This window comes from Manis javanica, chromosome 2 (assembly GCF_040802235.1).
Source record: "Manis javanica isolate MJ-LG chromosome 2, MJ_LKY, whole genome shotgun sequence".
NCBI lineage: Eukaryota > Metazoa > Chordata > Mammalia > Pholidota > Manidae > Manis > Manis javanica.
Window position 1 is genome coordinate 64,673,725 of NC_133157.1, and position 26,368 is coordinate 64,700,092.

Genomic DNA, 26,368 nt, shown 5'->3' on the forward strand with positions numbered 1-26,368 from the left:
TAATTACTATTGTTAAAATGTCCTATAGTACCCTAAGCAATTTAAGGTTCAAATCAATCCCAGCAAAATACCAATAACATTTTTCAGAGAACTAGAGCAAATAATCCTAAAATTTGTATGTAACCACAAAAACACCTTAGTTAACCAAAGCAATCTTGAGAAAACCAAAGCTGGGTTATTACACTCCCAGATTTTAAAATATGCTACAAAGCTGTAGTCACCAAAACAGTGTAGTACTGGCACAAAAAAAGACACATAGATCAATGGAACAGAACAGAGAACCCAGAAGTAAATCCACATGTATATTAATCTACAATAAAGTAGGCAAGAATATACAAGGGGGAAGAGATAATCTCTGCAATAAATGATACTGGAAAAACCAGACAGCTTCATGCAAAAGAGTAAAACCGGACCACTTTCTTACACCATGTACAAAAATAAATTCAAAATGGATTAAAGACCTAAAATGTAAAACCTGAAACCAGAAAATTCCTAAAAGAAAACAGGCAGTAAACTCTTGGACATCAGCCTTAGCAACATACTTTTGTATCTCTCTGCTCCGTGCATGGGCAGCAAAAGCAAAAACAATTGGGACCCCATCAAAGTATAAAGGTTTTCACAGCAAAGGAAATCATTAAAAAAAGGCAACTTACTGAATGGAAGAACATATTTGCAAATATAATGTCCAATGAGGGGTAATATACAAAATATACAAAGAACTCATACAACTCAACAACAGCAACAAAAACAAATTAAAACATAGGTAGAGGACCTGAATGCATATTTTTCCAAAGAAGACATACAGATGGCCTACAGACAAATGAAAGGATGCTCAACATCACTAATCAGCAGAGAAATGAAAATCAAAATCACAATGAGGTATCACCTCAGACCTGACAAAATGTCTAGTATCAAAAAGATAAGAAATAACAAGTGTTGGTAAAGATGTGAAGAAAAGGGAGCTGTCATGAAATACTGATGGGAATATATAAATTGGTACAACCACTATGGAAAATGATGAGATGATTCCTAAAAAAATTAAAAATAGAAATATCATGTGGCCCACCAATTCCACTTCTGTGTATTTACACACAAAAAATGAAAACACTAATATGAAGATATATGCATCCCTATGTTCACTGCAGCATTTTTATAGTAGCCAACATATGAAAGCAACCTAAATATCCATAAATAAATAAGTGAGTAAAGAAGATGTAGTGTATATACACACACACAAACACATATATACCTATAAAGAAGATGGAATGTATATATACACACACACACACACACACACATAATACCCACAATGAAATAGTATTCAGCTGTAACAAAGAATGAAAAGTTGCCATCTGTGACAACATGGATGGACTGGAGGGTATTATGCATATGATGTAACTTTAATGTGGAATCTAAAAGACAAAACAAATAAACAAACAAAACAGAAACAGATTCATAACTATAGGGACAAATTTTTGGTTACCAAAGGGGATGGAGTTGGGTGAAAGGAGTGAAGGGGATTAAGAGGTCCAATAGGTTATGGGAATGTGAAGTACATAGAGAATATAGTCAATAACACTGTATCAATTTTGCATGGTGACAGATAACAGGCTTACTGTGGTGATCAGTTCCTAATGCATATAAATGTGAAGCCACTATATTTTACACCAGAAACCACCATAATATTTTACATCAATTATAGTTCAATAAAAAAATTTGGAACAAACTCTTTCGGAAGTGGCTGCCCAATGAGGGAGAGCATAAGAATCCTATATCCAGAAGGGAGTGGATCTAGGACACTGTGTCCTCACTGGGGTCACAGCAGGTCTGGTCTGCATTACAGAAGGGTCAGTGTTGGCCCACTGGCTACAGAACACAGAAGAGAGACAGATCTGAGAGACAAAGGGTAAGTGGACAGTACCAATGATACAACATTGCAAGGGATTCCTATTTATTTACTAGGGCCACCGTAACAAAGTACCAAACATGGAGTGGCTTTACTAACAGGAATATAGTGTCTCACAGTTCTGGAGGCTACAGGCTGAAATCACGGTGCTGGCAGGGCAGGTGGCTTCTGAGGGCTGTGGGGGAGAATCTGTCCCAGGGCTCTCCCCTGGGGCTGGTTGTTTGCTGGTAATCTGTGTGACAGACAGACATGCCACCCTTCACCTTTACGTGAAGTGCTCCCTGTGTGCATGTTTCTGTGTTTTAATTTCCCCTTTTCATAAGGGTAACAGTCATACTAAATTAGGGCCCACCCTAGTGATCTTGTCTTAATTTAACTAATTACATCTGCAATGACTGTATTTTCAAGTAAAGTCACATTTTGAGTTACAGCAGGAGGAAGGGCAGTTATGACTTTGATATATGAACATTTGAGTGATACAATTCAGCCCATAACAGAGCTAGGCAAAGAGGCAGAAATAGAGTAGCTAATAGGGCTGAAATTGGAGATTCCACGATGGGGGTGGAGACGGACAGAAACTAGGCAGAGTCCCCGAGGCACTGGGGAGGTAGAGCTTTGTTCGTTTGAAACTGGACTTCTGAAGCTCATGTATGATGAAGGAGGAGCTAAGGCAAGAACTGAACCCCAGAAGGGATAAACACACATCTTGGGGGACAAGAGCAGAAGAGCTAACCAGGGCGGGTAAGTGGCTGTTTTTTTCTGAGAACTGTGAAAGGCATTACATGCCTGTTCACCCTGCTCCCCTTTTTCACTTGATATTGCAAAGGTCTGACAATCAAAAAGCAGAGTTACCTTCTCTTAGGCAATCTTTACCATTCACGGGACCCAGAACTTTTTGGCACTGCTTTTGGTCATATAACACACAATTACTGAAAATTCTGGAAACTATTTGCTTTTACTTGTTAGTGTGGAGAGGGCTGGGTAATGATGTCCGTGTGTTTATTGCCTGCTGTGTGAAGGGTGTTCCTTTTGTTTGCTTTTTTTACAAATACCATTCGTTTCATATGATCAATACCCCTTTTCCTAGAATTTCCTAGTGGTTTATCTCATTTAAGTTTCATAGGGATACTCCTTGTCCTGATCTTTTCTAGTATTGGTAAATCAGGGTGTCTTTTAAATCTTATCTTCAGACTATATTCCAAAACATTCCATTTTGTTCCAACTCCTTTACCACCTCTGCAGAGGTCAGTGGTTCTCAGAGTGTGTTGCCAGATGGTAGTGAACTTCTTCGAAATGCAAATTCTCTACCCAACCTCCACCCCCAGCACCATCAGACCTATGAAATCAGAAACTCCAGGGATGGGGCCAGCAAATGTGTGATTTAACAGCCCTCCAGGTGATTCTGGTCACTAGGCCAGTGGCATTTCTGTTGTCCCCACTTACATGCTGCCAATTCTCCATAGAGGGGCCAGAGTGATTCCTCAAAACGCCAATTGAATTGTTTCCTTCCTCTGCTTTGCTTTAAAGCAAAGCCTTCCCATTGTACTTACAATAAAAGTGAAGTTCTCATCTCACTTGCAAGGCCTTGGGCGATTTATACCCTGATATTCCACCTCTTACTGTGCCATGTTCCCCCTTGCCCACCACACTACAGCAAAACTAGCATTTTAGTTGATGGAACATGCTAAGTCATCCTTGTCTGGTCTTGTATTCTTAGCACCTGGTGCATAAGAGATATTTATTAATTATTTATTGAATAAATCATTTAATTGGGAAAAAATGTCCCTATCTGTCTTATCCACCTTGTTTATGATTTTATTGAATCCAACTTTGTCTCTTTGGTTTTTGTTGCTTATAAACTCTGTTCTTTTTCTGCTATTTCCAGATGCCTCCATCCTTTGGATTATTTCAGTTAACTATTAGTAAACTCTACAGAATATTAATTTAATAATTAATGAAGTACCTAGTAGTCCAATAAAACATGGGTTCATCTTCAGAAGTTCATATGCTAGCAGAAAAGCATACATGTAAACCCTTTATTTGAGAAAAACTTCATGGTACATGCCATAATACATGGTAATGAAGGTAATATTTGAGCTAGGTCCAAAAGGAAAAGAATTCTCCAAGTAGAGAATCATATAAGGATATTCCTAGTAGAGAAACAGCATGTGCAAAGGCACTGAGGTATTAAGAAAACAAAGATGATTAAGTCCCAAGAGGTTTGTTCTTAGGGACGAAAACCCCAATGCACATGAGTCTGAGGAGCTAGAGTAGACCCTATATATAGTGCAGTACCCTACAAGCAAGGGAGTTAAGATTTCACTCTGTAGAAAATGGGAAGCTCTATATCATTTTCCATAGTGGCTACACCACTTTGTATATCTTCCAACAATGTATAAAGATTCCAATTTCTTCACATTCTTCTCAACATTTGCCACCTTTTTTTTTTTTTAAATAATAGCCATCCTAACCGATGTGAGGTGATATCTCATTGTGATTTTGATTTATATTTCCTGGTGATTAGTGACATTAAGAATCTTCATGGAAGAAATCAGAGGTTTTTAATCTGGATGGGGAGGACCATATTTGAGTTTAGGATCCCTCTGGTGGTAATATGGATGATGGACTAGAAAGAAAGGAGACAAGAGTCATGAAGCTCATTCAGGAGGCTGTAATTTATGAACCTTCTCCTCATTTCTCCCTTTTTATGATTAAGATATCTGGGCCAGTCCTCCTCACTTTAGACAAGGTGATGGTCAACACTGTTTGTGTCCTTTGGTTGCTCTGGATATAGTTCTAAGTCTTGCCAGTTTTGGAACTCTGTGGGCGCTATGTGTGCTGCTACCAATGGCTGTCCTTCGGAGTCCCTTTCCCTGGGCTGCGTTTAGGCTTCCATGCTTACAGTTGCCTCAGTGACAGAAGGATCACATATTCACTACTTCTGCTTTGTAAGACTAGCCGGCCCACCTATCCATGCCTTATTCCTTATACTTGTAAAAATCCTAACCTTTTATGCTTGGAGGGACATTAATGAGGATCAGATGTATTCTACAGATATGTAAACTAGTATTTAAATGATTTGTCCAATGTTACACATCCAGTAATTGTCAAAGGTGAGATTGACTTTTACCACTGCAAATTATTTGTTCCCTAAATGGTATCCTTGTGATCACATGCAAGCATTGGGAGAATAATAATAATAATAATAATAATAATAATAATAACAACCCTATAGAGGTATGCATGGTTATTTATCATTTACAAAGTGATTATTGTATCAACTATGTTATTTATACTAAACTACATGAGGTAAGTATCCTAATCATTCCCATTTTATTGACAATTACACTGAATTTAGAAGGATCAAATGACTTGCTGAGATACCTACAGGCTGTGCTAGCTGAGAGGACCCCCAAATCCAGGTACTGTGATTCCTAATCTGTACCTTTTCTATCACATACTAGGCAATAAGTGAGCCCTCAGATCTCCCTGACATGACCTTTAGGTATCCTGGGTTTGTGTACCTTAATATCATTTATGGACAAGGATTTGAAACCATCCATTCACTGATTTACTCAGCACATTGAATTAGGTAGATAAGCAGCATATTGATTAAAATAATTTGAATTCAGAGGCTTTGAATAAAATTTTGATAAATTATAATGAACACATAAAATAAGCAGAAGGGAAATTAGAGGGGAATAAGAGTGAGAAAAATACAATTAAGATGGAATTCCAAAGTATTAGGTAAGGGGAAGTTGGCAAATGTAGTACAAATTACAGGTAACATCTCCAGAGCTCCAGGGCATCCAGAAAACAGCCAACCAGAAAACCAAAGCATGATGGCTCTGCTGTTTAATTAGAACCAACACAGAGACATGCACATCATTACCACCTCCCAAACCTGGGCAAGGGAAAGTGACTCTCAGAATTTCAACCAACACTGCCTTATATTTGAAATTACCCCTCCACAAAGTTTGCTAACTCACTGCACAAAGGACTCTATTTTCTCTAATGACAAATTTATTAGTACTACCTGCTATTTAGTGAATGTTTTCTATCAATGTGCAGGAACTACAGTATGTATTTTACATGTAGTATCCCACTTTACCCACAGTCATTATTAGTGTTTCCACTGTTAGGTAAAGAAACAGGCTCAGAGAGGTTAAGTAACTTGCTTGAGGTCACACATAGCTAAGAGGTGATAAAGCCAGCATTTGAACCCACAACTGTATGAATTCAAAGTCTAGGCTTTTAGCCACTAGTATTTGGTTGAAGGGAGCAGGTCTGCACAAAAACTGGCATGAATTTTACTTGTAAATCAACTCTTTTACACAATCATTCTCTCTGAAATGGTAGCAGCTAAAAGACAGTGGCTGGTTCCCTCTTGTATTCAACCAACAGATGTTGGTTGGAAAACTAGGGGCCAAATTCTTTAAAGATGCTATGTTCTAATGAATTTTTAAAATATTATTGCTTGCATTTCCCAACATTGAACTACTGACTGTATTTTTGCATGTATATTTTTGTATAGCAAAATTATCATCAAAGTAGTGTATTTTATGGTAATAGCAACAATATATTAAAAATCTAAACATGATTTTTTTAAAGTATACAAGCAGATGTATTTGTTTTGTTTGACTGTCTCACAATAGCACCTCAATTTGTGGTGCATATTCAGGTTCACCTATGCACATGGTTTGGCATATATTTCATATTACCAGGAATTCTTATTTTGTGAAATGAATGAATGTCACAGGGATAAATGAGAATGATGATATGGGTTATTGATTCCCAGAAGTATCTGAGATGATTTGCCATAAATCCTGAATTATATTTTATTCTTCCATTTTAATATTTTAATCATAACTCTCTAGTCCTAAGGTAGTGTATTTTGCCTAAGAATTCCATAACCTTAATTCATTCAAGTGTCCTTGAAGATAGCAGTCAGATAAAACAGTCATTCCCCTCTTAGGAACTAAACCAACTAAAGCACTTGTGAATCAGCTAAGGAAAGGCTTGAAGGTTTCAGAAAGCAGCTTCATCTCATTAGTGAACCCTACCACCAAAAATCTCAGTCATCCTATATTGGTCGTGGGGATGGAAGTACCACATAGATAATATTGTTAATGGTTCTGTAACACCTTTGTATGTTGACAGATAGTAACTGAACCAGTTGGGGTGAGGGTTTAATAATGTGTGTAACTGTTGAAACACTGTGTTGTATACTTGAAACCAATATAATATTGTATATCAACTATACGTCAATAAAAAAAAATAGTCCCACCACCAAAACTAGCACCAACAGCCCCATGATCTAGTTCAGGAGTCCCCAAAAAATGGCCTGCCTCTGACTTTGTCTGCCCTGTGAGCCAAGGATAGTATTTATATTTTCAAATGGTTGAAAAAGTCAACAGAAAAATATTGCTTGATATGTGAAAGTTACACAGAATTCAAATTTCGTGTCCATACTGAAGGTTTTCTTGGAATATAGCTACCCCCATTTATTTATGTATTGCTTGTGGCTGCTTTTGTGCTATAGCAGCAGTTTCCACAAAGACTACATGGTCCATGAACCCTAAAATAATCACTATATGGTCCTTTACAGGAAAAATTTGCTGACTCCTGGTCAGGAACATGACTCTCACTTCTTCAAAATGGTGTTGGACATGGAAGTGTACACATGCCAAGACAATGCTCTCATTCTGAAACTGGAAAACCACAATCATTCAATCTCAAATGTTTACTGAGCATGTACTATGAGTCAGTCTCTGGGGAAGGCATGAGAGATGCAGACCTGAGTAAGATACAATCCCTTGTCTTAAGGATTTTGCTGTCTAGATGGAAATAAAACACACACTGAAAACATAAGAGCTACAGCCAAGGACAAGCGGAGGTATCATGGAAGACTGGTGCTTCTTAAGGGAACTGGTTAAGAGTCTCAGTGATAAGTGTATGACACAACGATTCTTCAAAAGAAATAAACAATAGGAGTTAGGTTAATCACTTCTTTGTAGCCTGGGACTTATTTATTGATGAAGTAGCCATTTGAGTGTTCTTCATTCTTTGAATGACAAAGTTGGAGGTTCTTGAGACTTCTCACAGACAAATAAATAAAAAATGTTTCATTGCAAAGAAAAACAAATACTTGTGCCTAAAGGTGTAGATGTCTATCTCAAGTTGAGAGGTGAGGAGACTGGAGAAATGAGATCAGAAGGGCCAGTTTAACTGCATTTTTTGGAATCCTTTATAATGATCTCATCACCATAAATTCTGCTAGTAGCTTATTGTAATGACTTAAATTTTGATGAACTCATCTCATATGAATAAGACTGTCTTAAACTCTTTCTTTGTTGCTACCTTGCATTTTCAGTCATGGTCACCTCATTTCCAGAAGCAGCAAGGCAAAGGAAAGCCCTTCTGAAGGAAGGACCAGTAATGGCTGTTGAAGCCAGGCGGGTTGCCTTCTACATGCACATCTCATTAACCTGCCTCCTTTAAAAGTTTATCACTGGGTCTTTTGTTTCCTATTATTTTCTATTTCGATTTGCTCTATGGCCATTTGCCTAATGGCCCAGAGAGGTATTAGATTAATGCTGCAATCCCTTTTCTGCATATAACAAAAAGGAGGTAAAACAGGATTAGTAAACGTGCCTATGTGTTACACAGAATCAGCCCTTAGAGAACCTAGAGTTCACTACAGTATTAGCTGAGATTCCAGCAAACACTGTTCCCTTCTCCACCACACCCTGAGTTCTCAGAATTCTGCCTGACATGTATTAGGTCCTCATAGGTATTTGGTGACTACATGGAATCATTGCTTACCCTTTTATCAGTAAAGTATTGGTCTTTCTCTTACTGTTTTTACACAAGTGCCTTTTTAAGACTCAGTATTACCATGCCCAGCAACAAATATTTATTAAGCAATGGCTACATACCTTATACTATTAGATACTATGAAGGATCAAAGAGAAGTGTCATGCTGCCCCCATCCTTGTTGAATATGTGATATTTTGCAGAAGTTAAAGAACCATTTAAGAAACCATTTGAAAAGATTCTTAATGAACTAAATCAATCAGTTTTTAAATTCTGTCTAGGCATATCCTCTGATAAGTGTACAAAGGGTTGATTGTATTCTAAAGAGAGGGTCCTTCCATGTAACTATGGATTGTTCTCCAGAAACAATAAGTCTTCCTGTACTTCTTCAAAGAGCCTAGGAGACAACAGGAAATAAAGGAAAGAAGAAGGGGTGAGGAGACATGAGTTCTAGCTCTGCCTTTGCCACTGATTCATGCTGAACAAATCAGATCAGCTCACTGAGCCTCACTTTCCTCATTTGGAAAATGGAGGATGTAGCAGAGACAATGCTCTGGGTCCCTCCTGCACATATGCAGAAGACTACAGTCCCCCTGGCATCTAGAGGACACCATGTGACTAAGTTCTGGCTACGCAACATGGGTCACTTCCAGCCCTGGCCGTAAAGTGCCCCACGTGTGATCCTGCACCTTCCCCAGAGGAGTGCAGAGGTCTCTGAGATGGTTCAGAGACTCACACTGGGAGAAGCCCAAATACTTAAGTTCACTACATGAAGGAGATTTGCCAACCAGGAGCTTCCAGATCAGATTTTGTGCAAATGTGAACAAATTCCTATTCTGTTAAGCCAACGAGAATTTGAAATTTCTACAGCAATTAGTCTGTCCTGTTGAAAACAGATATTTTGATCTAGAGTTATCTTTAAGGATCTTTCTAGTATAAAAAAATATATTATTTTATAACTCTCCTACATTCTTTCTTTTGCAAAATATGAGTGGCTAATATTTTGACTATAGTTTCCATTGTTGTCTCTTAACTGAAATATGTGCAAAGCATTGATCTTCCTATAAGCTTTAAAAATCAATTATCCAAAATTGACAAATCAATTAAGATGTCTTTTCCAAATCATTTGTTAAATTGTTCATTAACTACTACAAAAGATCACACATTCACCAAAGATGGGGTTAGAATAATACTTCTTTTTGATCATAATGTCTGAAAGTGTAAAGCATGTGGCCATTGATTAATAACTATTTGTTGCTGGGCATGGTAATACTGAGTCTTAAAAAGGCACTTATGTAAAAACAGTAAGTGAAAGACAGCAATGATAGGAGACTCCACTGAACTTCCTATGCATTTTAGGCATCAGACTCACCTATTTTGTAGTACTGACCACAAATGTGTTTTGCATCTGTTGCGAACCACATGTTTGTATCCCTTCAAAACGCTCTAACCTCCCATGTGATGACATTTCAAGGGGGTGCTTTGGGGGGTAATAAGGTTTAGATGAGTTCATGAGTCAGGAGGGCAGAGCCACCATGATGGGATTACTGTCCTTATAAGAGGAGGGAGAGACACCAAAATTGCCTCTGTCACATGAGGACACAGTAAGAAGGTGGCCGTCTGCCAGCCAGGAAGAGAGACAGCAATAGACAGCGAATCTTCTAGGACCTTAATCCCAGAATTCTCAGCATCCAGATTGTGAGAAATAAATTTCTATTGCTTAAATACCCATCTATAGCATTTCGTTATAGCAGCCTGGGCTGACTGAGCCAGGATTTAACTCAAGGAGTGATTCTCTTTCAGTTGTAATCTTGTTACAAAACAACTGAAAAGAACTATCAGGTTGGTTTGTTTCTTTTTCATTTCTGCAGGGAATTTTTTAAAAATACAAGGCTGAAAATTCTAGCAGGACTACAGTATTTGCATTAGTGCCAATCTCAAATACCAATCCTTTCCCCTAAATTCATTCTTTGTTCCTTTCATCAGAAAAATCCTGGTTGGACTCTCAAGATGAGCATGGCGTGGGCTTGTTTACAGGCTGAGAGAGCAGGAGGATGCTAAGAGCCAGAGAGGATAGACATCCTGGCATAAATGCAGTGCAATTTTCTGGAGCTCCAAAGGAAAGGCCACATATTTGCAGTGCTTCTTTGCCTCTTTGACTCCCTTCCTCCTCCCTACCTCGCTCATTTCTCCCCCTTCCTCCGTTTCTTTCAGGTCTTGATCCTCGGGGCCAATGCTTATTTATGTGATTGTTTTTATAAACCAAAAATGAAAAACATAATAACGGAAAAGGAAAAGTGAGACTAGATAAGATGCAGCAATTGTCTGCCTTTCTGACAGATGATGTTTGCAGTCCAGAATCATTAACTGTACATAGAAATAGCAGTATTTTTCTAAACAAGTCATCCTTGATGTGTGAGTCTGTGGCTGTTTAATTTATCATGATTCGATATTGTGAGGCACACCTGTATGAGTACACACTTCGGAATAGCGTTGTGCAGAAATACAGATCACTGGAACGCAGTCTGTGTAGACCTGGCAGTAGTCCAAAAAGGAAATTTTCATTGATCTTCCAGTTTAATTATATCTGTGGCGATATCTACTACCTTGTGAATCATCATGTGGGCTCGTTAGGCACCTGTTCTCTCTCCACTTGCAAAGAAAATGTCTCAATTAGAATAAAAAAAATGATTAAAGATCTTTCCTCTTCATTTCTTGCCCTAGGTAACTGGGAGGAAATTGACATGAATATGCAGCTAGTCAGGCGGAGAGCAGGTCAAATCACAGACGGGAACTTATTAGCTATGTTCCATTTCCCCCAGTGCACTCCTACCTTTCCAACCCACATACGTAAATCAAAGATTCATTATATGGGTGTCACATATATATTTTTTACTCAGATAAAGGCTCCAAGAAGCATCGTGAGTCAGTTGTTGCATTATTTCTTTTGTCTTGAAAAGTCTGATGCAGGGATTTATGGTTGGCTGAAGATGCAACTGCTGCTGATCAAATTTCTTGGGAAATAAAGAGGAAAGCCTATCAATGTTCTGTGTGCCAGGCTCTGTATTAGGTAGCTTTATGTAGTATATCCCAGTATATCTTCACACTAATGCTGCAGGATAGATGCCATCAGTTCCCTTTCTTTGATGAGAAAATTGAAGCCAACCAATGTTTATAGTTAAGTTGGTCTGGCCCCAATGTCTATCCCAAACACATAAGCTTGAGTGCTGATTATTGTGAGCCTCTAAGACTTTGTGATTATTTGTTATGCATCAGACCAATACAGGCAGTAGATAGGTACTATTAATCCCACTCTCATTTTGGCTTCTTAGATGGAGAAAATGGATGATAGGTAGGAAACAGACAGCAGATATCAGCACAGACAAAGAATCAGAATCTGTGATTCCCTAGTGATCACACATCAGGACTAATCATTGCTTAGGAATGAGGCAGTGAGTACTTCTGACTTCCCACCTCTATGGATGAAGGGTGTTTCTCTGACCTTGACTTTGGGGTTGCCCCTATGTCTTGCTTTGGCCAATTGAATGTTGGGGAGTGGGATGTGACTGAAGGCTGGAAAAGTACTTGTACACTTGGATGTGCTCTCTAGTGCTCTCCAAATGCTACGAGAAGAACATGCCCAGCTGAGCCTTCTGGTCCCAGAGGAGGAAGAGACACATGCGAGGCAGAACCACTTAAGTTGAGCTGCCCCAGCTAGGTCCAGGCAGAATCAGCAACATTCACTGACCCCACATATAAGCTGAAGAAATGCTGGGTGTTGTGTGCCTCTGAGGCTTCGGAGTTGCCTACTACGTGGCAAATACAGGCAGGTAAATAGACGCCAGGAATCCCTACTGGTGGCTGACATGGAGAAAGCTGACAATAGCCTGGAAACAGACAGAAGGCATTGGGCACACTTCAGTGTCAGTGAGAAGCCTTTTCATTCCTTCCGGTTTAGTTAAGATCCCAACAATACCTGTAGTAAAAATCATAGCACTTTAGGTCTGGAAGAACAACTAATGATTACACTTTACAGATGAGAAATTGAAGGTATCATGGCTGGTCCATGATCCCAGATGGTGGGTTTGTATTTCCATTTGTAGTTGCTGGATTTTCAGAGTCTGACCATCATGAAGAGAACAAACAAGCCCGGCAGATGTTGGCAGTCTTGGATTAGAGATACCAGATGTAAAAAGAGGAAGTTTAGCTCAGGCTGAACTCTTGGCAGGGCGAGGCCTATGTCTCTGCTTCCTAGGATAAACTCAGTGCCACTGTGGGTTTAGTGACCTACTGGGGTGAGGAGTTGGTGGTGTAACTTTTTAAATTCTGTGCTTTACTTGGAGCAGATCAGAGTGGCAGTTTTGCTTCTCATAAGCTTCATGTCATGATTTTTCTCCTCCAGTGAGTTTCTCTTTATGCTTGTGGACTAGATGCCCTCTTTACCCCAGAAGTGATTTCTAGGCTACTTTCAGTAAGCAGCTATTTCTGTGGCCTGGTCCCCTACACTGTCTTGTTATTGGCCTTCAACCATCTGTGAGATACAGAAACTAAGCCACCCCTGTGTACTTATGGAGTCTAAATATTCAGAAATGAGGTTGTTAAACATTCATTACTGGCATCTCCCATATGCCTTCACTAACTTCTAGAGCTAAGCTGTATGTGTGCTAACTAGGACAGGAATATAAGTCACATGCAGCCTCCTTGATCTAAGGTGCCATCTATTCCTATTTTGTTGATCTTCCAGTGCCATCTATTGTAGGGTATACCATAATTTAATAAAAGATTTTCAGAGGTGGGAGGGAGCAACACTACAATATATGTATAATTGGTGTTAAGATGTATACCTATTTCAGTGGTATTAAAATATAAGAAACAATGTAATTAAGAACTGAGAAATATACATTCTTAATGGACAGATACCTCACCCCTGGAATTTCCCCCTTTTTTGCATGGTAGTTTGATTCTTGGTCCATTATCTCAGCTCAGGTGCTATGACACTTTACCCAGGTCTTAACTGGGTCTTGTTTGTCCTTCCTTTTTCTGACACAAAAGCATTCTTTCCAAAGGAAGCTCTTTGTTCTTCCATTTTTATCTCAAGTCTGTGATTCTATCCACTAGTTCTTAGAAATGTGCATGCAATTCCATTTCTTCTAGGCATGGCAGCTGGCAGCATGGCATTGAAGCTAAAAATCTCTCATGCCACCTGGAGCAAGAAAGAGAGGTAAGGGAAGTAGGACAGAGGTTTCCTCTTAACTTCAGAGACCTCAGTTTCCTGAAGGCTAGGAAATCACTATGTGCATCAGGTAGAGTTCCTAGTGAATCACTCCTGGCTGACATAGTAATAAGGATTTAGTGAAAGGATTTCAGAGTGTTTAGGGAATTGCTAGGTAAAGTGGAGAACCAAGTTCATAAAACATGCAGGAAAAAAGGAGGCCAGGCAGTAGTCAGAACCAGAGCCAACATCACATCACAGAACCGTGGGGTAAAACCATCACTGCTGAAGCTGACACAACACCCTGCACCGCACCTGCACTGCACCTGCACCACACCTGTACTGCACACCTGTACCACACTTGCACCACACCTGTACCACATCTGTACCTACCTGCACACCTGTACCACACCTGCATGGCACCTGCACCACACCTCTACAACACCTGTACCACACCTGTGGCTTGCTGCCACTGGACAAGGACATGGCTAGAGGCACTAAAGCTGCAGGTATCCCTGGATGCTGCTGCTGTAACCACCACCTGACTCTTCCTCTGCTTGAAATGCCCTTTCTCCAGATAGCCACATGGCTTGTTCCCAACCTCCCTTAGGTCTTTGCTAAGTATCAACTTTCAGTGAGGACTTCAAAAATCATGTTATTTAAAACTGTACCTTTGCTTATTGCTATACCTTTGCTCCTCCAGCATATCTAACCATTTTTCTTGCTTTTATTTATTTTTTTCGTATCTGTTGTCTGCATTGACATACCTCATTTACTTGTTCATTTTCTTCCTCCTGTAGAGTGTAAGCTTTATAGGGGCAGGGCTTTTGGTCTGCCTTGTGTTCTGCTATATATCTAGTACCTTGAAAAGTGCCTTGTCTACAGTAAACATTCAAAATATACTATTGAATTGAAGAACTGATTCACAATTGCTCTTACTTCTTTGGGTCAGTAGTTCTCAGTTCAGAGTCTACGGTGGGGCTAGTTGATGGGTTGAGTCCATCTCACAGGCTAAGGCCCCAGTTACAAGGAAGGTTGGTAAAGATATTGTTTCCTATAATGATATTTGTTCTTGCTTCATGTCTTGCCTGAGGTAATGAGAATTTCCTCTCCATCCTGTCTGTCTCAATTCTTTATCCTCCTCATCTTTTATAATGTTTTCACAAAAATGTCTCTGTATCAATAATTCAATTGTGACAAAATTAACTGTATCATCTCCAGATTTAAACCTCTCATTTCTCTCTCCCCTCCTCACCTATAGAATAAAGACCAAAGTATTTTCCATGGCACAAAAGACCCTCCATGCTTGATCACTCCACCTCTGCTCCTGCTGTCTGGAATGCTCTCTCTCTCATGTCTGCTTAGTGAACACTTACACTGTCTTCAATACCCTACCCAAGTACTTCTTCTTACCCTAAGCCCTTGTCCACTGTGAGTCACAACATCTCAGCACCAATTCCACCCTTCTGCAACCTCAGGGAACTCTCAGTGACTATTGGATCTCTATGTAGCTTTACACAACACTGAAACAGTCCTTGTTACTGGCTGTTTCTTTTTTCATTCATTCACTGGCAACATTAACCAAGGCCTTCTGTATGTGATTAACTGAACCACGTTCTGATGGTTCATTAATCGGTGGGGCAGACCTGGCCCCTGCTCTAGCAGAGCTTACATTAAGCAAACAATTATGTAAAAGATTCATTAATAAGTGTCCTGAATGCAAAATACAGAGTGCTTTGGTAGCATCTAATAGGGAATGAAAACCTAGCTGGATACCTTAAATTTCAGCTAAGATCTGAAAGGTCAGTTGAGGTAGAGGGTTGGAAAGGGGAAGGTGAACAGCAACAATGAGAAAGTTTCAAGCAGGGCATATTCATGTCAGGTGTGAAGTCCCTGAGTTAGGAAGATGTTTATATACTCAGGAAGCCAAAAGAATGCCAGAAGGGATGAAGTATGGTAGTGGACGGGGAGCCTGGTGGTACAGGATGCTACAGGGACAGAAAAGACCTGGATTATCCTGGGCTTTCTAAACCATAGTAAGAATTCTGGATGTCATTTTAAGAATAGCAGGAAGCTGTCTAAGGGTTGTAAGCAAGAAAGGCCCAAGATCTCATTTGCATGTTAAATGTATCGCTCTGGTTACAGTGTTAAGTACAGGTGAGGAGCAAGAGTGGCAAGGGAAAGTCATTGGGAGGTCACTACTGCAGTCTAGGGGACAAGCGGTTGGATGGAGATGGGCCAGGCTTGTGACAGTGACGGAAGGTGAGTTTGGGAGGCATTTAGGGAGCGATCTCTCTGGTTAATGACTGGGTGTGGGGTGTGAAGCTGAGGGAAGTGCCCAGAAAGGACTCACAGATTTCTAATATAAAACTATGTCTAACTCTTGATTCTTTGCTACTTATAATGCAGCCCGTGGACCAGTGACATGAAAATGCAGACTACTGAATGAGAATCTGCATTTAGACAATCTCCTAAGGTGAAACATAAACACATCCAAGTTAGAAAAGCACTGTTCTAGTAGACTTTGCCCTTGTAATCTTAGCACAGTGTATGTACATAGAACATTGCTAACAGTTTGGCAAATGAATATATGTATTCATATATATGTGTATGTATGTGTGTGTATATACACACATTGAGTCCCATGCAAATAACATAGTCAATAGGCAAATATTCCTAAAGCCTGGAGCTTTGTAAATTGTCACAGAAGACAATTTACAAAATAGTAAATTTTCCTATTTTGAAAATATATAGTTCACAAGATGTACAGGGGGAGTATTGAAATTTCCAGACAATGACAAGCAGAACAACAAAAATATTAAATAAGGTGGTTTAGTGGTTAGGAATGTTTATACGTGACAGCTGTGAGCCTGGCCCTGGACCTGTGGCCATGTGAACCTTCTGAGCTGACCAGTGTAGAAAACTGGATTCACTTTGCTTGTTCCCTTTGATTTTTTCCTGTCTTGCTCAGTGAAGGACTGTGTGGGAGAAACAAAGGCAAATACAGAGAGAGGGTGGCCACATGTAGTTTATTAATAGCAGCACAGTCTGCTGACTGGCCTTTCCTGACCTTAAGTTTTTTACTGGAAAATGAGTTAACTACTGAGTTAATTGAATTCTATCTGGTAATTGTGCACATATCCACAAATGCATGTGTGTCTGCATGTGTGTGTGTGTGTGTATTTAAGCTGATCACACCTCACTCGTGCTTGTGTTCTGGGGGAAGCAGGGGGTGGGGCTAGGGGTGGCTGTTGAAAGCACCCTCCCACTGGTTTCTGGGGCCTCACCGGCCACCCTGGAACTCTGCCCATGCTAACTTGCAGAGATGTGTCTGTCATTTTTGACTGGGTGTGATTATATCAGCCCAGTGACTTGTCAGGTCCCAAAGAAATTAAAAAAGGAAAAGTCCAGATGGTGACATTTGTGGTGAAAAAGAAAAGTGTCTTTTTCAGTCAAGCTGCCTTCCAATTATTTAAATTTATACAGATTTTATTTATTTATTTGCCATTTTCTCCTCTAAAAGGAGAAAGTTCTAGGTCTGGAAGGGGGTTACCTCTTGCCTGTGGCATGATTGCCCTTCATCTGTTCATAGCTGGAACGACAGGTCTAACGTGGAGTAGGAAGGAGGTGAGGACATTAGCCAGGAAGCAGCCACTCGGTGCTGTGGAATCATTGTGCCTGTTTTTCTTTGATTTAGGAGCACTCCAAACCCTCCTCAAATGGTTTTTTTTTAATGGAATTAAATTCAGTGCTATGACTGCTTTGAGAGTTTGAGGGGGAAAATGTATACATCTTTGCTTCTTTTTTTTTTTTTTGGTATCATTAATCTACAATTCCATGAAGGACATTATGTTTACTAGGCTACATCTTTGCTTCTTTATTGAGGTTCGTACCACATAAGGCCCCCATAAATGCTGTGATTAATATCAAGTAACATTTAATGAAATCTTAAATGTTCTAAGTAGTGTTTTTAATGCTTTACATGCATTATTTCAATTAATCCTCATAACAACCTGATGAGATATGTATGCATTATCATTTCCATTATTTTCAGATAATAAAATGAGGAAATGAAGCTTTAGGAGGTTATGTAAGTAGCCCAGGGTTACATACTAGCAGGTGGCAGAATCAGGGCAAGAACCCGGCCTGTCTGATTCCACTGTAACCCCCAGACTTCCCGATAGAGCAAACTCTACAGCATAGCAAGTGGGACTGAGGGATTGAAGCCAGGTGCTCTGGGAGATAGAGGGTGGAGGTGGCTATGCACAGGATATCAAGGGGGGTGAGCTTGAAGGGATGTCTAGGCATTAACCAAATATAGAAAGGATGTAAGGGCAGGAGGTACACATGAATAAAGAGACGAGGCATGAATACGGCACACAATAGGAAACACCTATGGTCGGAGCATAGGGTATGTGTGACACATGAGTTTAGAGAATCCAGAAGGCAATGCCAAGTTGTCGAGGGTGTTTGTCTGCCAGACGACCGAGTTTCTTCTTTCATTAGAGTTGAGGACATTTAAACTAAGGAAGTTATGTGGTCAGCTGGCTGTACATTATTAAAAAGTCACTTTGTAGTCAAGTAGAGGATAAAGATTTCTCTCCTCAATCCTCTGTCCCCCGCATCACCCTGCCTATAGACCCTACATGGAAGTGGAAACCACAGAAAACTGTTAACACAGTTGTGAGCCTTATGTTAGGATTTTTCAGATTGCATGTTCCTCTTTCTTTAGTGATGATTATTTATCATTGAAATTTATGGAACATTCTTGCTGTAACATCTCCAGTAGTCTCCAAAATCATTGAATTACCAATCCTTGATATTCAAGGAAATAGCATTGGGCAGGAGAAATCCAGATTTTCTATGCAGCAAAGAAAAAACCCCATTAACCTGAAAAAAATACTAGATTATTTGTCCTGAAACGAGTTACATTTCATCTTTGTGTATTTTCCTTAGTCTCATTCTCTGCAGGTCCTAATTCTTAAAATCCTTTAAGTTCCTATCAAGAGTGGAGACCATTGATGAGACAGTCCTTAAAGAGGCTGGAAGGGTGGAGATCATTACTTGAAGGAATTCGTTTTGGAAATAAGAGATTTTCCTTTGAGACTGGAGATAAATAGCTAAGGACAGATGAGCAAATAATGTAGTTAAGTACAGAATTTGGTTATAAAAATTGAGGGAGTCATATAGCCAAGACACAGTCTCATCTACTTCTGTGGGAGAATCCTCCTGCCTGTAGATAAGAATGGGTCTGGCACTGTAGTACCTAAGAATCCGGACAGTCAGTGGAGACGTCCTGGAAGGTCTCTCTTTTTCAGCACGCCTGACTCATCTTTTTAGTGCCATATGTACCAGGCCCTCTGGCATCTTTCTTCCCACCCCTCCTTTTATCATAGCTATGGGATAACGTGAATCAGGATTCAAGGAAGTTTACTAAGCAGGCACGGTCCAGAGAAACAGAGCAGAAAGACCAAGTTCTGTGGTAGCATGTGGTAGCATGCTTATGTGTTGAGTGGCTTGAGGTCCATCTCATTTAAAAAGTGTCCTAAGGGACAGCCAGGATCACAAACCACAGAAAGAGTGGCTAAGCATGTATTAAGGTCAAGGAATTATCCAGAACTTGTTTGAGACAAATTAATGTTTGCCTTTTCTATGTAACACCAAGAGGCTGCCTATACGGACAGTGGCAGGAACAGGGAAAGTAGTTGTTTGAATCTACAAATCAACTACTCACTTTGCTATCATGTACCCACAGTCATGGATATCAGGTCAGTTATTCTTGCTAAATAACATGGCTTCCCCATACAAAGTAACTTATGTACTTTAACTTTCTCCTTAATGTCAGAACGCATTCATAGCTTAGAGCTTCCTCTATAAGATGGGCAAGACGGCAAAATACGTTGTTGAAATTAGACCAGTCATATTCAATATTTTATTAGTCTTTCTTTCTCTGTCCCTTGGCCCATATTTGGTGTCCAATCTTTTGAGCTAATCAGAGGGCTACTCTGGAGTCACATGAGATTAAGTTGTAGCCTCTCCCTTTTCATGTTCATGAGGACAATTCATAAATAGCTTGACAGAACTTCTTATTTTATGTGTTAAACTAATTTAAACTAAACTAACCTTTTTGGAACTCTTGCTGTGTGAAAAACTGTCCCAAGAGACAGAAGAATTTCAGCAGAAGAAATGCCCCCTCTCAGGCTCTCACTGTATCTCCCTGGGAGGCCAGCCTAACTACCAGTCAACACAAGGTGGATCATAAGTGCTGTGTGAGAGCGGAGTCCCTCCTCATGGATTCAGGTCCATCTTTTTAATTCAGATTTGCTTTCCTAAGAGCAGGGGACATGTTCAACTATCTTAGAATTCCATCTTTACAGTAATAGACTTTAAAGGAGAATAATTCTTACAGTAATCTGACTCTCCCCATATTCTTTTCAAATGGAGGAGTCATACTCTTCATTACTTAAAAAGTGACTTCTAAGAAATAGAAATTTAAATAAAGCAGGGATTTACTAGAGGATCTTTTGGTAGATGAATGTGACCACTCAGTTGTTTTCTGGACAGTCGAGGGCCCCCAATCCCTGTGATGTCTTGCATAATGTCTACCTTAAAATCTGGATTATGATCAGCAAAGCACCCCTTCACAAGAGAAGTTGCTGATATGTAGGTCCCCCATCCAAATTGCTTTTTGTTGAGTTCCCAGAAAATTTCCCTTTAGGTTTTCTTGACTGTTGTCATGTTACATTCCAAGTTCAACAAGCTATAGCAAGCTGACACATGTTTATTTAAATGGATTTTGTGGAAATGTAACACGAGCTTTCTAACACCTGTTTGCATTTCCATACAGACTGAATAGAAAGGAAGCTCTCTCCTCCCATTGAACATGCAGAATAGCATCTCAGATTTTCTGCTTCTGATCAAGTTAGGAGAGGCAAGTTGTCTTTCTCTTCCATGTCATTTATTCATTCAGTTAATCATTCATCCATTCATCATGTATTGCCATTTGTGCTGTGCCAAGGTCCTGTGACTGCTCACCGTTTATGCAAAGATGACTGTGCAGTGGGGCACAAAAGCACACATTAGTGAAAGGCTATATTTCTCCCCAAACTACCAACCATCATGTCCATTTTAGGATTTAGGCTATTTTTTCCCAAGTGACTTCTTTTGTACTGTATATTTATTGAGGAGTTGTTGTATTCTTTTTATTAAGAGTATGGATTCCGGAGTTGACTATCTACATTCAAAGCAGAAGAATGTCAGTTATTTCTTGTACCACCTTGGTAAAGTGGCTAAGTTTCCTTATCTCCAAAATGGGGACACTAATAATTACACTGGCATCAGAGGATTTTCAGGAAGGAGGCAGATGGCAAAGCAATCAAGAGACACAGGTTGGCTTTTATTTTTTTCTTGCAGACCTGACATAAGCTTTTTGTGCATTTGATGTATTTTGTGTATTCCATGGAGATGGTCAGCATGAGGCAGCTTATCCACCCTCCTTGCCACCCTGCTCCTCATTTTGAATGTCTCTAGACAGATTCCAGGAAGAATCTTGAATTGAAGACAGAGAAAAGGGACCCAGCATAGTCGCAAGATGTCCTAGGCAGGTATAAGTAAGGCAGCCAGAGTCACAGGACATTAGGCATGAGAATTCAAAATATGTCTAAGATCATCTAGTATAAAACCCTCCTTTTTCAGATGATGAAACATAATGGCAGAAGTTGAGCCTTACCCATGGTTCCCAGATAATAAGTGATAGAGTTGGGACTCCTAACTCATTCCAGAACCTGAAGATTCAGAGTTGCCTGATGGTGTGCGGGGAGGTGGGACTACAGAAAAAAAGACTAAAAGCTGATCTCTGTGCCTTTTTTAGTGTTGGTCTGCTTGTCTCCTCGTTTTCTACGCTCTCCTCTTCCTTCATCTGTAGCTTATTTAGTACCTCTGAAAGCCCCTATCTGGGCTCAGATTTTGGTTTTAGTCAAGGTGAAGTTTCCAGTTAATATTACTCCGGGCCTACTTTCCTGAGTACCTGAGAAATGATGCTCAGGGCAGGCAAATCATTTTGGCTCAAACATAACAATAGACAGAAAAGAAAATGAACAGCCAGAAACATGAGTTTTCATTTAATCCTTACAAGAACACTATGAAGTATGTGCTGTTACCGCTATTGGCACACTGTTGGGAACCAAGGCATAAAGAAGTTATGACCTGTTCGATGTGGCTTTGATCATTAAATCAGAACTAGAATTTAAAACTAGGTCTGTCCCTGAGAAAATGTTCATGAGTTCTCAGGAAGTGAAAAAAAAATCAAAGTATCAAACAGAATAATCTCAACTTGATTTAAATGAACTATGTTTTATGTAATAGGAAAAACCCCACCAAATGTTTATCTGGAGGTGGAGGGAACACAGGTGATTTTTATCTTTATCTTTTGCAAAATTGTTTTCCAAATTTTCTAGAATGGAAACATTTGCTTTTATAATAAAATGACACAACAACTGTTATCATGAAAAAGAAATTAAATCTGTGAAAGTGGCATTGAACTCAGAGTTCAATGGCAGGAATATAGAGGTTAGCTAGTCTTAATTCTTTTTGGGGTCAAAATGCCCTCATTTACAGATGGAGGATTTTAATGGAGTCTAAGAACTCTTCTATCTTTCACTTAGCTTCATGTATAAAAGATAAAAAGTTCTCATCTAAATTAATGCAATCTGTATGTTCTTAAAATTTTACCCACCCCATATTTATAGTATATATGTTTCAATCTAAGTACAAACATTTAATTTCAGTACAAAGAAACTTGCTATCACTTTTATTTCCCCACCCTGTCACTGGTGAATCTCCCTTGATTATACTGAAATATAATTTAACATAAAGGGAATCATTCAACAATAATTATATGCTTACTACATTAACAAAAATCATTTATATGAATTATGTTTTCACTTCTTCCAGAAACCAGTAATGTGAGCTTAACATAGCAATGCTAGCTTTTCGGGTCTCAATTAATGAATCTGTAAAACCAGGAGGAGTACACTAGATTTGCACTATTCAAATCAACTATTGAAATATAAATTAATTAAATCATATACAATTAGCCTCTTCAACAGCTGGTGTTGGCAAAACTGGACAGTTACAGGTAAGAGAATGAAACTGGGTTATTGTCTAACCTCATATACAAAGTAAACTCAAAATGGATCAAAGACCTGAATGTAAGCCATAAAACCATAAAACTCTAAGAAAAAAACATAGGCAAAAATCTCTTGGACATAAACATGAGCATTATCTCCCCCGGCAAGGGAAACAAAAGCAAAAATGAACAAGTGGGACAATATCAAACTAAAAAGCTTCTGTACAGCAAAGGATACCATCAGTAGAACAAAAAGACATCCTACAGTATGGGAGAATATATTCATAAATGACATATCTGATAAGGGATGGACATCCAAATTATATAAAGAGCTTGTGCACCTCAACAAACAAAAGGCAAATAAGCCAATTAAAAAATGGGCAGAGGAGCTGAACAGACACTTCTCCAAAGAAAAATTCAGATGGCCAACAGGCAGATGAAAAGATGCTCCACATCCCTAATCATCAGGGAAATGCAAATTAAAACCACAATGAGATATCACCTCACACCAGTTAGGATGGCCACCATCCAAAAGACAAACAACAGATGTTGGCGAGGATGTGGAAAATGGGAACCCTCCTACACTGCTGGTGGGAATGTAAAATAGTTCAGCCATTGTGGAAAGCAGTATGGAGGTTCCTCAAAAAACTCAAAATAGAAATACCATTTGACCCAGGAATTCCACTCCTAGAAATTTACCCTAAGAATGCAGCAGCCCAGTTTGAAAAAGACATATGCAGCCCTATGTTCAGTGCAGCACTATTTACAATAGCCAAGTAATGGAACCAACCTAAGTGTCCATCAGTAGATGAATGGATAAAGAAGATGTGGTACATATACACAATGGAATATTATTCAGCCATAAGAAGAAAACAAATCCTACCATTTGCAACAACATGGATGGATCTAGAGGGTATTATGCTCAGTGAAATAAGCCAGGCAGAGAAAGACAAGTATCAAATGATTTCACTCATATGTTGAGTATAAGAACAAAGCAAAAACTGAAGGAACAAAACAGCAGCAGACTCACAGAACCCAAGAATGGGCTAACAGTTACCAAAGGGAAAGGAACTGGGGAGGGTGAGTGGGAAGGGAGGGAGAAGGGGAATAGGGGACATTATGATTAGCACACATAATGTGGGGTGGGGCACAGGAAGGCAGTATAACACAGAGAAGACAAGTAGTGTCTCTATAGCCTCTTACTATGCTGATGGACAGTGACTGTAAAGGGGTATGTGGTGGGGACTTGATAATAGGGGGAGTCTAGTAACCATAATGTTGTTCATGTAGTTGTACATTAATGATAGTGAAATTTAAAAGAAGGGGAAAAAAATCATATACAATTAAAGTTCCTCAGTTTCACTAGCCATATTTCAAGTGCTCAATATCCACATGTAGCTAGTGGCTACCATATTGGGTGGCACAGACATACAACATTTCCATCATGACAAGACATACTATTGGAATGTATAAGAATGGAAAATGCTTAATTTATGGAGCTTTTATGAGTGCATGTGTAAATCTTGTTTGATTCCCTTTACCATAGTCCTGTGAAGAGAAGCAAAGCTGATAACCTTGTTTACATATGGGAACAGAAGCCACGAGATGCAGTAGTGACTTCTGAAGACCACACAGGACTCAAGCCAAGGTTTTCTTTCAATTCTTAATCATTTTGCATTTTCCACTCCATCATCTTGCCTTCTAAAACTAAATAGCCCCAGCTGCTTAGAGAGGAAACGGATTCTGATAAACCCCAGGGAAGGTTGCCAAACAGGATTAAACAACAAACGATAGCTATCTTCTTTGTCCTGATGTGGCAGTATAGGCACCAGAGGAGAAAAGTCACTGCCTGAGATCCTTGTGCCCCACGAGTTTGCAATCTGGTTGACAGCATAAGTTTTGTGAATAAACAAAATAGATAACCTAAACAGTTTCTAATCTAGATTTGAACATGATATGCTACTAAGTATCAGAAAAAACAGGAGAAATTAACAAAAGTGGATTCTCTTGGTGATCAGGTATCAAGATGTAGGGAGGTAAGGCAGAGAACTGCTGTTTTTCAATTATTATTATTCTTTTTTAAACCAAGTACACTTTGATAAAGAAAATGACTGGGGCTTTTATGACATTATATGTTAGTCTTCCCCTCTGTAAATCAAATAACTGCAACTCTAAAATGACTCCTTTTGAATGTAATTTTCCAATATTTATTATTTGATGTGATTGATTCTCCCTCATGTATTCTCTAAGGAAGACTTAGTCTAAAATACTTTCCACCAGGACCCTCAAATATATATATATATGTGTGTGTGTGTGTGTGTGTGTGTGTGTGTGTGTGTGTGTGTGTGTGTTTTCTAATTTTTTTAATCTTTATCATATCTTTCTTGTTATTTACCAATAATGTCTAATTTAGATGCATAAAGTCAGGGACTATATACATAGAACAGAGTAGGCACTTGAACATTATTTGTTAATGCATATATAAATATGTACTTAGATTAAAAATGCACCTAAGCAATGATGAGGTATTTAGTGAATAAAAAAGAGAAATAATGAAACCCAGAAAAAAGAGTGGGGGAAAAAGATTGATGAAACTAGATAGGATAACTTGAGATCTTATTGACCAAACAAGTTTTGTAAATAAAAAAATAGATAACCCAAAACAGATCTTATAAATATAATATAATAGGAACCTGGATTTTTGGTCCTAATACATGCTTATTTCTTCTACCTATATTTATTTCTTTAGTATAACCTTATGAATTACAAATGGTGAAGTAGCTTACTCCAGATCCCCTTTGCTTTAAGCCAAAGATTTTCTCATTATATAAGGATATTTCACCCTAGAGTGAAAGACCATGTGTTCCTTTCACTGGGGGAAACACAGAAGCAAATGTCTGGTCCCTGATGTTAAAGGGCTTATAGTCTTTTTGGAGTGATAGGACATGAAAACACTAAACGACAGGACTCAACGTGCCAACCGTGTAGAGTAGCCGTATCCTCCTCCAGTTCTCACAATCCTGTACTTGACCAAGATCTAAGCACTGTGTGTGTGTGTGTGTGTGTGTGTGTGTGTGTGTGTGTGTGTGTGTGTGTTGTGATTCTCCTGTCACATCATCAGCAAGACTGCCACCATCATTACTGCCTTCCCTTCACTGATGCATTCCCAAATTTCCACATTAAGTGCATAATCAATCAAATATCTTCTTTCCTCACCTAAGAGTAAAGAAAGTTGACATAGGGTCAGGGTGCCTTTTCCCACTAAGAAAAAAAGTACAAGGGGCCCTAATTTTTGAATAAATACAAT

At 39.2% G+C, this 26,368-nt stretch overlaps 1 protein-coding gene across 3 annotated transcripts in view; it reads right to left on the bottom strand.

Moving 5' to 3' along the window:
- DMRT2 (doublesex and mab-3 related transcription factor 2) overlaps positions 1–26,368 on the bottom strand; it is a 702,131-nt gene that overhangs the window by 56,480 nt on the left and 619,283 nt on the right. The gene's annotated exons all lie outside the window — the stretch shown is intronic.